This window comes from Chrysoperla carnea, chromosome 5 (assembly GCF_905475395.1).
Source record: "Chrysoperla carnea chromosome 5, inChrCarn1.1, whole genome shotgun sequence".
Classification (NCBI taxonomy): Eukaryota; Metazoa; Arthropoda; class Insecta; order Neuroptera; family Chrysopidae; genus Chrysoperla; species Chrysoperla carnea.
Window position 1 is genome coordinate 2291665 of NC_058341.1, and position 12636 is coordinate 2304300.

The following is a 12636-nucleotide window of genomic DNA, read 5'->3' on the forward strand; positions in this document are numbered from 1 at the left end:
AATGTTAAAAATCACAATTTTAAAATGAAATAATTCAAAATTTTGTCCCGCAAAAGGCTCCAAGACTGAGTTTATTATGATCAAAGGACTTGACCTATCCTTTACCCCAAAAGAAATGAACATTCACCACACTTGCTCAAACAGCCGAATCACTTTAACTTATTTCTATTCTATTGAAAAAATATTTATATAATTCTAGTGCACTAGAAAAAAAAAAACATTTAAAAATAAAAATTGGACTGTTGTAGATTGAATCCATTTTCCACGTAAAATAAATAACATTTTTTAAAGTGTTGAAATTTATTTTTCCAGTATTTTACAGTTTTTTTTTTAGTTTTATTTTTCAAAATAATAATAGTAGTTTATTTATTATGTTTATTTTTCTATGTAATTGTAAAATAAGCTTTATATACAACAACACATACACACAGATATAATGTAATATAGAAATAATTAGAATTATATAGAATACTTAGAAATTTACATAGATATTGAGTGTTCCAGGAAGATATTCTAATTCTTTTTACTAAATTTTAGAAATGTACTCTCTTGCTTGATAGGGCATTTTGGATAGAAAATCTTTCAGTGACGTAGTGTTCTGATAATGCGAAAATTTTCCTCTAATATAAGATCTCCGTTATTCAAACTGGAAAAGTAATGACATATTATGGTGCTAGTATAGAAATCATTAAAAAAATAATGAACTTGAAAAGACTTTGAACCCAACAATAAAATTGACTTGGTATGGTTTTTGGGTTTGAATGACAGTGATTTTTAGATTTTAATTGATAATTGGCTTTTGGAATTTTCTTGGTACAATTGTTTATTTCCTGAAAGATATCTTCAAGAACACTGAAAAAAACTTGAGAATATAATCCCAAAATAACCTTAAAAACTACTTATATCGAGTCAAATTTGATCATTAGGTTGATAATTTCTAAAATAAAGTTCAAAATCTCATGCAAAGCCTTCTAGATTCTGATTACCCTTAAAAATACAAGAACTGTGTTTGTTTGAACGTCGTTTCGCGTGTTACACTTTTCGAGATATCTCCAAGAGAAGAATAAGGGAATATTATTCATTCTTGTGCCCGCTCTACTTGAAACACCCTGTATATATTTATATATAATATTTTATATATTTTACATTATAAACACTTCTCTAACATAAAATCCAACAACTACATATTTATTTATATATATCGTAGTGAGTCGTACCATTTTATTCACCACCAGTAGAGCTACCAGTGAACGACGAGGGGGTTCAAAAACAACAACAACAAACCCCAACCTCACCACCACCACTAGAACAGCACCACCACCATAGTCTATCTGTCACTCTATGCTCGAGTCGTAGTCCGTCTATCAATTCTCATTCACTCATATCTAACACTCAAACCATTTTTCACAACAATTTTATTTATTGTATTTGTTATTTCGTTATAAAGTCGCGGAAACGAAACACTAAAAACAGGCAAAGTTCGAAAAATTTGAACAGTAAAACGAATTTGAATGCGATTATCTGACTTGTTACTCGTGGGTTTTTGGAGTCGTCGAACACGAATAACGCATCAGATTTGGTCTGCGAGGTACCTAGTGCCGGGGAATCCCCGTCATCTCCTTCAATTTTCGAGAAATTCGTTATTTAATCGATCCGTTACTCGTAGGTTTTGGGGTCGTTACTCGTAATTTTAAATTTTTTATAAATCAATTTAGGTTACAAAAATTTCCTGACGCTCTAGCAAATCGAATGTAGAAAACCACATTCAAATCCGCCTTACTATTCAATTTTTCGAACTTCAGTGCTGTTTTTCTACGACTAATATGTTGTGTAGTTTATGTGTACATATTTTCCTTGTGTGTTTCTAGTTTTAAATCGTTGTCTCACTCTTCTTGCTACCCCCTGCTCTTCCACTCCTATCTCTCATACTTTTCACCGTGGAGTAGCACACGCCTGTTTTTCTATGTGTAACGTGTTTTTTTTTTTAATACTTTTTTTTTTTGCTATTGTTTTATTTCAATTCATGTTCTCATTTTACCACTATTCTCAACCCATCCATCCATCCCTGGATATGGAAAACCTTACACTTTATTTTTATGTTAAGCTAGCATTTAAAAATTTGAACCATCTTGGAAAACATTTCAAAAACCTAATTTTCACGGGCTAAGAATAGGGCTCATTATTATTTCTCAAAGTTACAGAAATTTTGACTGTTTAGAACGTGGGATAATTAATGTCTAAGTTTTCAATTTTGATCAATTTGCGTCAAAATGACGAACTTTGGCATTAATTCTTTCGCGTTCTTAATGGTCAAAATTTGTGATATTTTTATATTTATCAGCCCTATATTCTCAGTTTGTAAAAAAATTGATTAAATTCTGGGAAACGGTTTTACCTCCAATCCCATTTTCCAAGATTTTATTGAGTAAAATATACCAAAGTTTATAATACCTATTAATGAGATTATCCTTAACAGTAACTGCGAATAATTCTAATAAATTTTATTTCTATTCAGCGATATTCTGAATTCGGTCTTTACAAAAGGTCTTTACATCATCGGGCTTCATTAGTTGCTTTGCTGAGAATAAATGGGATTTTAAAAATAGTACACTTTCAGAAAAAAGGAAAGATTGGTCGCAAATTATTTAATTTTCATTCAATTTTTTTGAATTTTTAAGTACACATTTACGATACTCTGTTATTTCACTTCCTCCTTCTCACTTAGTAATAATAGTTATATATATGATGTTGTTTTGTGTTATTGTATAAAGGTTTTGGTTGTTTTGTATTTTTTTTAATGCATCCATTTCTTCAAGTAGCACCTACCTACTACATTCATTTTACTGCATACAAAATTTTTGCTCTATTATTTCTTTTAACGTGCCATTTCATTTTTATATTTTTTTTAAAATAATTTTCCCTCATTTTACTCAAACTACTCTTTTTCACGACCCTCCCCCACCCCATTGCTCTTAATTTGTATTTGTATCACTACTTTTTTTTTCCTGTTTTCGATATCTTATTTCTCAAACTTCTGCTCTGTTTATGAGCATGTCAAATTTCATTAGATTTTGATATTATGAAGAACTTAACCATGTCCTTTCGCCGCCATTATTAATTGGAAAAAATGCACAATTTTCTTCCAGCCAGTATACAGGACAATTAAAATTTTAGCTTAGATTATTTATGGTAATTCAGAAACCTACAATAATTATTCTTGTAATTAAGGGACCAAGTTGAATGAACTAAAAATAATTGCTTAATGATAATAGCCTTTCCGTTTTTCCGTCTCTCTTCCACAATGGTATGGATGATTGGTTTATCTGGTGCACAATGATGGGCTATGGACAGACTAGTGGCGCACTATTATTATATATAAAATTATTTGTTTATTTATAAATAAAAAAATATAATGTTCAATCAACTATGAAATTGATCATATAATAATAACATTGTAGATAATATGTAACACATAGTACATCTATACTACAATAATGTGTTCACATACATGTGAACACACTATTTATACTGTGTGTAACAGTGGAAACGTTTTAAAATACCACATTGAAATACCATGTATGGGCAGTGTAGATTAAGCAATATTTTGTTTCTTTTACGTGATTTAAGTATAGAAAGATAGCCACTCTTAGAGAGCCATACATACATACATGTCACAAACACATAACTGATATTCCCAAATAATACACACAATATAATTTGCACCCTCGCGGGTAAACAGTGAAGTTTGCGAATAAATGTTTCAAACAAAAGTTGTTAATTTTTTTATAAGGAAAATTTTTTACATTTAAACTTTTCTTCTATCCCTAATGTTTTACAAGATGTGTTCTACGGACGCACGACCTAATTGACCAATGTAGCTCATTTACGAACTCGATCTCACTTCTTACGTCCTGAACACGCTGTAAAAAAGATTTCGGCTTGATATCTTTATTCTTTTTTGGGTGATCGGGTTGGCAAACAGACAAACAGAGGAACAGACAACCGAAAATGGACCAATTAGATGATTTTATGAACATCTATACCAAAATTTTGTTCGTTACATTAATATTTTTAAGCGTTACTAACTTGGGACTAAACTTAGTTTACCTGGATATATTTCATATGTACATGGTATAAAAAGAAGTCTCCTACATCCAGCAATGAATGCTTTAATTTACGTCGACAATTTACACATATATACTGATACATTCTGTAGTTGTACAATGTTTAAAACATTTAACTCATTAACCTTTCATTAAAAAACATTTTGTTTCACATTTTACATTGGTTCGTTGGTTTTAACTTCATGTATGTTTGTTTTTTTGTGTTTTTAATAATCGTAGGTGTAATAACATGTACACACACTCCCACTAACATACACATCTACACAACACGTTTACATTCCCTCCTGCATTCATATCGCATAGTCGTCGTGGTGTAATAATTTTATTGATTATTTTTTATTTAAATAAATAAATAAAATATACAAAATGATAATTAATATTTGAAAAATAAATATTTATTATTATTAATATTTATTCATTCAACAACAAAAAAATAATATTAATAATAATCTATTGTCTTTTCAAAAAAAAAGTAAATGATAATTGATTGAACTATGATGATGATAATCGATAATTGTGTATAGAGTGCACATTAAATGATTAAAAATTATAACATAAAAATTGCATTTTATTTACTTAAAATTATCTCTGTTTTCTTTAACTTCTGATAACTTTCACAAATCCTTTTTTTTTAAATGATAAAACATAATATTTTGACAAAAAATACAAAAATATTTTTGCATTTTCTCAAATTTCATGGCAACCTGAATCGATTGAAAAAGTTTCAGTGTTCTAGCTAATGTTGATGTCGGTTTTTGGTGTCTGTTTTTTTTGGTTTTAGCTCCCAACTAGCAAATAAAAATCGTGCTATAAGGAATATAGTTCCAATAAGTAATCATATCGCTCTTTATTTAATATTATTGAAGCACCGAAATGAGTCACTATCTTGCAATCTATAAATATTCCTGCTTACTTACTTACATTGTCTCATTTAATACTAATAAGTCTATGGTTTCTATTATATATTATACTAGCTGTGAACTACCCGCTTTGCTGGGCAACATCCACACTTGCACCCCTCCCTCCACATTTCCTTGCGTGGGATAACAGTTTTGTAATATACACGCCATGCTCTTTTATTTGATACCCCACTTAGGTATATTTGTAAATATTCGATAATTCCTTCCCACTTTCTCGCTACACCTTTCTACCCTCCGAAGGTTAAAAGTAGATAAAAACAATAGATCTTTGAAGCTGGTTGTATATCGTGTCAATATTTGAGCTTAATCGATGCACAACTTTTTTAGTTTTTGAAGCATATCCCTTTCAACCCCTATTTCAACCCCTTACTCTACTATAATATGGATGTATTATACATAAAAACCTTCCTCTTGAATCACTCTATCTATTAAAAAAAACCGCATCAAAATCCGTTGCGTAGTTTCAAAGATTTAAGCGTACATAAGGACATAGGGACATAGGAACATAGGGACAGAAAAAGCGACTTTATTTTATACTATGTAGTGATATAGTAGTCTATAGATATGTGTGTGGTATAAATCAATTTTATATATTATTACATTTCGTTTACCATTAACTAACTCTGTGCTACCTATTAGATATATTAGTACTATACTATATTGTATGTACAAGTTGATCTACATAACTTGATTCTTCTTAAAATCATACCAGTCTCAAGTTGAACATCGTCCTTATTTATGACCTACATTCTCGATCGAAATACTAAAGAAATATCCAAGTACGGAAACCTCAAGTTTCTGTTCCGATTATCCGGCTCTACTGTTTTTTTAATTTTCTGGAAAATTCTACTTGATGAAATAATTTTCGAGTGTGTTTTTATAGTCTTCGGGGTTTCCGTTTTTGAAATTTTCTTAATTTAAATTATTTTGGAGTATCAGTTCGTGATAAAGTATACCAATATATTTATATTTGAAAAGTGCTAATTACGCCCTTCCATTTGTTACCATGTCTTCTAGAGAGCACCATATTAAATTTAATGTGACGTCACATAGCATATAACCAACGGACGATCGAGACGCTTTCAACGATACCTAATTTGTCTAATTATGATAATTAGATTAGGATGTATGAGAGAACAGATGAACATACATACATCAATACATCCTGGTTCAAACACATAATCCTCAACGTCATCGGGCAGATTCAAATCGAATAAATGATTTATGAACTATAATAAATCAACATCTACAGTATAGTAAATATGCTACAATGTTGTAACGTTGTTCATACTATATGGATGATTGGTGGACTTTTGCGGTTGTACAATTTGCCATAAACTACTATTTCCATTCTCATACCCCCCATTTCCATTCTTCCCACCCGATATTTTATCCTACAACCCTATCACATAAATCCCTCTTTTCGTGTGTACTGTATAGATACATATACCACTTTCCTTCTTTATTCGTTTCGTTTGACATCCACATTCGTATATTTACAAACCTCTTACTGCACCGCACATCATCATATACCTCAACCCCCCCCCCCGTCCGTACTCCGTTCGACTATCCCTTTCCCCTCTGACTCCTTGTACCTACATAGAACCTTCTATTTTATATACTTGTTTCTCTTAATGGTGGAGTTTTAGCCGGATGGGAATGGGGGTAGTATTTCTGTGAACATATATACAGTAGTCACACAATTTTACGTCTTTCTATTATATTTCCACTTTGCGTTCCATTTCTATGTATGTCGATATAAGTGGGAAAATAAGTTATATGTTTTTATGTCTGGTACAAACTACGATGAAATTGGGTCAGTTTTGATATTATCCATTCCAAATTTTTTGCCAAAGAAAGATTTGTATTCTCTTTTTTACAAATTTTCAAAAGTTAATTTATTTTATGGCTAGAAATTTCCTGATTTTGTTGTAAGTAATTAAGAAACTTTAACCCAGCATGTCTAGAAACTGAAAAATGAACTAGAAAACTACGAATATTGGAAATAAAACGAAAACGCATTGGAAATATGGAATATAAGAATTTCTTTTAGAAGTAGAACCTCAAGAAATATTTCGGTATTTAGTGTAAACAGTGCTAAGCAGATATGGCAAAGTCAAAACTTATTTATATGCCGAAAACAACGTCCACAAATTATCAAAGACTAAGTAATAGTAGAGCTGATACACAAGCAATATTTTGACAACTGCCAGAAGAGATAGTTGACCTCCAAATATGTCGAAGTGTGCAGAACAGATCCAGATGTTTTGACAGACGGATTCGACGTTTAAGAAAGGTCTGGTGTCTCTTGTCCTTGAATAAATCGGTGAAATTCGACTTTTTTTGCCTTTCAAGTTATTGGGAATTTCATTCTTTAGTACTAACTAGACGTTCCAACCATTGATGGATTTCACTCTTTGCGCCTGGAACAATTATAATATGTGTAATATCACACCACCTCATTCCATTTCAGTTCAGCCATTTATCCGTCCGCCATCACAAACCGTATATATGTATTCTTCCTGCTCAATTTTACCTCTACTAGCTGAAAGCTGAGCACACTGAGCTGACTATACTGACGTCGAACGAACGATATGTTTAATGGAGACGATTGACTACCATCACACCACTTTTACAATCACCTCCTCGACTATATCAACGGATACCATTTAACCGGCGTCATTCTAGGTTTGTGTGGTATCAGTGTATGTTGTTTTTGTTGTTGCTTCGAGGCAAAGTACATTTATACATCGTAATACAGTGTGTATCAAAAGTTTTTTTGTCTTGTTAGCAATCGTTATTTTGTCGTTTCTGCTTTGAAAGAGATTAGAAAGTACTTCAGCATTGACTATAACTTTCACATGAAAATCGTAAAAAATCTTTTTCCATTTTTAACCTCCCAATCAAAAATTAAGGGGTATTATAAGTTTGATCGCTATGTGTGTCTGTCTGTCTGGCTGTAGCGCTGTAGCATCGTAGCGCTGTAGCATCGTAGCGCCTAAAGGGATGAACCGATTTCGATTATTTTTGTTTCATATGAAAGATAATTTAATGGAGTGCGTTCTCGGCTATGTTTCAAATTCGAGCTTAAGGTTCCGTACTCGGAACAACAAAAAATAGGAGATAATCTTCAAAATCGGTTCAGTTTGGAGAAGGCTCTAAACAAAAATAAACCCAAACTCAAACTACAATTTGACTGGTGTATAAATAATAAAATTTGTTAATAATAATTAGTTGACTCAAATAGTCAGTCAAGTCAATTATGTATGTAGTTTATTTATATTGCAAATAAAATATGTCAATAGAACGAACATAGAATATTCGAAGTCAGTTGACAATATACACAAATACATATAATATATATTAACGGCGTATTTCTCAGAATCAACTCTCTTTCATTCCATTTCAATATCCGTTCGTTCACCATAAAAGTCTAGAGCCAGGTGTGATAATTTAATTTCAGAATGATTGAAAATTTGAGAGACTGTTGTCAAAGGCTTCACTTCAACTTTTAAAAGTATGAAAATTAAAAATTGCTTGAAATTATTCATTTAGGATAAATAAGGAGACAATTTAACAAAAAAATTTAAAACTAATTTTCGCCAATATAAAGCTTTCCACGAAATGAAAAGTTCTAGGTGTTTTGACAGAAGTTAAATGAAGCTTCATAATTAAGCGAATTATGAAATTTCTCGAAGACTTTTGATTGTGTTCCAAGCTTAAAATTAACGACTATTCATTTAGGACATTTTTTCCGACCCTTAGTAAAGTGCGAGTGTCTGATATGATTGCGTATTCCATGGAGCTTTCTACGAAATAGAAGTTTCCAATTATAAAAATTCTCGTAGAACTATCACCACTTAACATAAATTTCCAATAACTGTCAAATACCACGTATGGTGCTAGATCTACAATAAACATGTTATTTCACTTCACACAAGCACCTTGTTCTGCCTGCCATGCCATACTTTTGCCTTTGCTTGTGCTTGTATTGTCCCTTAGGTCGGTCGTCTAGGAAGGTGAATTGGATAGTGTGTATATAGATAGTTGAGTGAGTAATCGATATAAACGCTGTCTCATCCCTTGAATAAAACATTTTATGTCCAACATACTCGCCCGTATATATGTTTATATGCTACACACTCACATAATATCCACATTTATTCAACCAAACGCCGAATCCCTTCTGGGCAAGTAATATACCTTCCTGCTTGTACAGGGTGGACCTTTTTAATATATGATGGTTCATTTTGTAGTTAAATCAAACCAAAAAATAACTTAATCATGTTCCGGCACCAGATTGGATCTAGTTCTCCGCGTTTTTGGAAAATCGTTAACTTTGGAAGGAAATGCTACTTAAAAATATCTCATTATTATTTAATCGAAAGAAAATTGTTTTTAATCAGAGCACTAATAACTATCTACTAATTCTGTGTACGACGCGACGGTCGGTACTCTCAATTGAATCCCTTCTTTTCTATTAGGTGACGGCGGAAAACATGTTTTATTCTCTCTCACACACACACATTCCTACATTACCACTCATGGTTGGGTGGCTAAATCAACCACCTTATATATCTGTAGATAAATATCTGTGATAACCGATATGTAATATACATAATATACTAACTTCATTGTAGATAATTTAGAATCGGAGTTGGGTTACAAAATATTTATATTTTGATTTTAATTTATCTTTAACTTTCTTTTTTATAAATATTTACTTGTTTTTAAATTGTTTTTCTTTCTAGTTTTCTTTTGAATATTATTTTGTACCCATGGCTTCTGTAGTTCACTCACTTTCTATCCATTTTTTGGTAATTTCTTAAAGTTTCATAATTAAGATAATTGAGGTTTTAATCCTGTATCTCATAAATCAACATACATAGATGATATCATAAAATTTCTTAATTACTTTGAACATTTCGTTGCTACTCGTTTTAAAGATAATTTAACGATCAATTTGTAATCAAAAGGAAATCTCGTATCGTTTACGCATAATATAAATATATATATATATAAAAGAAAACAGAATATATAGACATTAAAAGTGGAAATAGGACACAAAAACAAATAAAACAGAAAAACACAAAAAAACTGAAGCATCAATAGCAATCAAATCAAATTGGTTCACTCATAACATACCTAAAACTAAATCTAAAGTTTAGCGATTGTAACAATTTAATAGTAATCATATATACATTTTATACTAGCAAGTTGTAGGCAAAATTTAATTTAGTGAGACATTCTTTTGACTAGACATATGATTATAAACGGCGATTCTTCATATGGTAGTTTTAGTAATTCTATATAAAACTCAAAAACTCGGAAATTAAAAATATAGAGATAATTTAAACTAAATACAAGGAAATTTTATGTTATGTCATTATAAATATCCTGATCAAATTAAATGTAGGTAACTTAGTCAAAAGTATGTCCTTTTTAAATTAATAATACAAATAATTCATACAACAAAAAGTAAAAGTAGCTATAAAATTGAATAAAACATTTCTGAGATTTTAACATTGCAGAAGTACTTATTTTTGAAACGTTCTGCTGATCGAAAATATGAAAAAAGATACCACGAAACCTACACAAAAAATATTATCCATAAAGTCTACCCAAATAAATATTGAAGGCTTGGAAAATGTATAACAAACTTTCGATATATTATACGCCCGATTATTCAGCCTATTTACCTTCATTTTAGTCACGTGAATCCGAGACAGAAGCGAGAAAATAAAACACCCAAATCCGGTACCATCTTATTGTGAATTCGGTAAAGTTAACATATAACTAGAAAATTACTAATTTTTCTCAATTGAAATATGCCTTCTAGGCGTACAGATAAACATTCATATAGAAATCATGACAACAATTAAATTTATAAGTTTTTAAATGTAACAGATTAAAAGACTGTATATGTTACAATGTTACAGTGTAAAATACTGTTACAATGTTATATAGTGTTATACTGTATTTTATATGTTGTGTTGCACATAAAATAATTTATTTATTCTTTGTATTTGTGAAAACTATTTGGCACTGTTTTTGTATTCCAATACTATCTACAGTTCTATAAAGATAGTGCTTGCTATTCTCGTAAATATTTTAATTAAAATACATATCAAACAATTTATAGAACATATATATTTTAATTCAGGAAAAAATAACTACATATTCGAGTGTGATCTAAGTCTTCTTCTATTGCAATCGTATTTTATAAAGATTGGTTGTCTTGAAAATTTTAAAAACATGCATACTTTTGTGTTAACACTAGTTTTAAAGCACTGTTCCAGAGAGAGGCAATCGGAGCTTTTGCCTATTCGAAAAGTTAAAAAGTCTATTTTAAGTATCAATTTTGACTAAATTTTCTTTATCACTTCGGATGAAGAATTCTTACTGCGTAGGCAGAAAATTGAAGTCGATTTTTGAAAATCTTTAGAAGTACGCAAAATATGAACGTTTAAAGATTCTAATTAAACAAAGAGGAAGATATACATATCAAACTTTGTTTTGCTAAAAGGAGATGGACAACAATCTTTGAATGCTTTTAACTTTTTTTTTAATCAATTTTTAATTTCATTTTTATGCGTCATATTGCATGATTTTTGTATTTTTTGGGTCAAAATTACTCTTTATCAAATTCCGAAACCAAGAAATTGTAAAAATCGGAGAAAAACATATGTAAAGGATCATATTATTCAATTCACATGAAGGTAATATGAGATTTTATATTAAAATACATATTATTACATGAAAATTTTCCAACATAAAATTCTTTATAAAAAATTGTGAATGAAATATTTACGATTTTTTAAATTGAACATAATGAATCAAAACTATTAAAAAAGAAATTTATTAAGCTATAAAAATTTTTCAGCTCATTAAAAAAAAAAACATTAAGAATTTTACACAACTTATATTTTGAGTCTTGAACATATTAAAAAGATATATTTATTTCTTAGTTAACATGTCATGTTCCCACTTATTCCAACTGTTTTAGTCTTTAAAAAAAGAACGAGAGCTTTCGTGTGGGCACCCGGTAGGAACTGTGTTCCTTTCGTACCTTCGTATATTATAAATGTACCGCTAACTTTTTTTATTTACAAGAAATTTTTCGGAAAATTTATGGTATTAATTTTTAAAATCAAGAACTAGGTTTTTTTGTTTTTTAAATAACAACCAATAAAAATCAATAACAAATAACACATTGAGAAATAAAAATAAACATACGAATTAAATAAATTTAAAAATACACACAAGATCAGAACAAGAGCTGTGTTTTACGTACCACGGACGTAGCCATGGGAAATGTAGAGGAACATTAAAATAACACCCAATAGAAAATGTTTAAAAATAATGAAGTGATGACTATACGGATAATGTTTGTTTGAATTTTACAGGGTGGACCAGTTTAATCAATTATGAGTAATAGCTCATTTTGTAGTTAACCAATCAAAAAATAGTTTGATATGGGAGACATTATGTTCTGACATCACATTGAATGTTAGATGTTAGTTTTTTACTGACGATCAACTGTTTAATTCAAAGTTTTATTCTATCTCTTACCTTTTGGGATCCAAATTGAC

At 30.2% G+C, this 12636-nt stretch overlaps 1 protein-coding gene across 5 annotated transcripts in view; it reads left to right on the plus strand.

Moving 5' to 3' along the window:
• The window catches only part of LOC123301881 (protein groucho), a 282227-nt gene that overhangs the window by 218233 nt on the left and 51358 nt on the right, over positions 1–12636 (plus strand). The window lies entirely within an intron of this gene.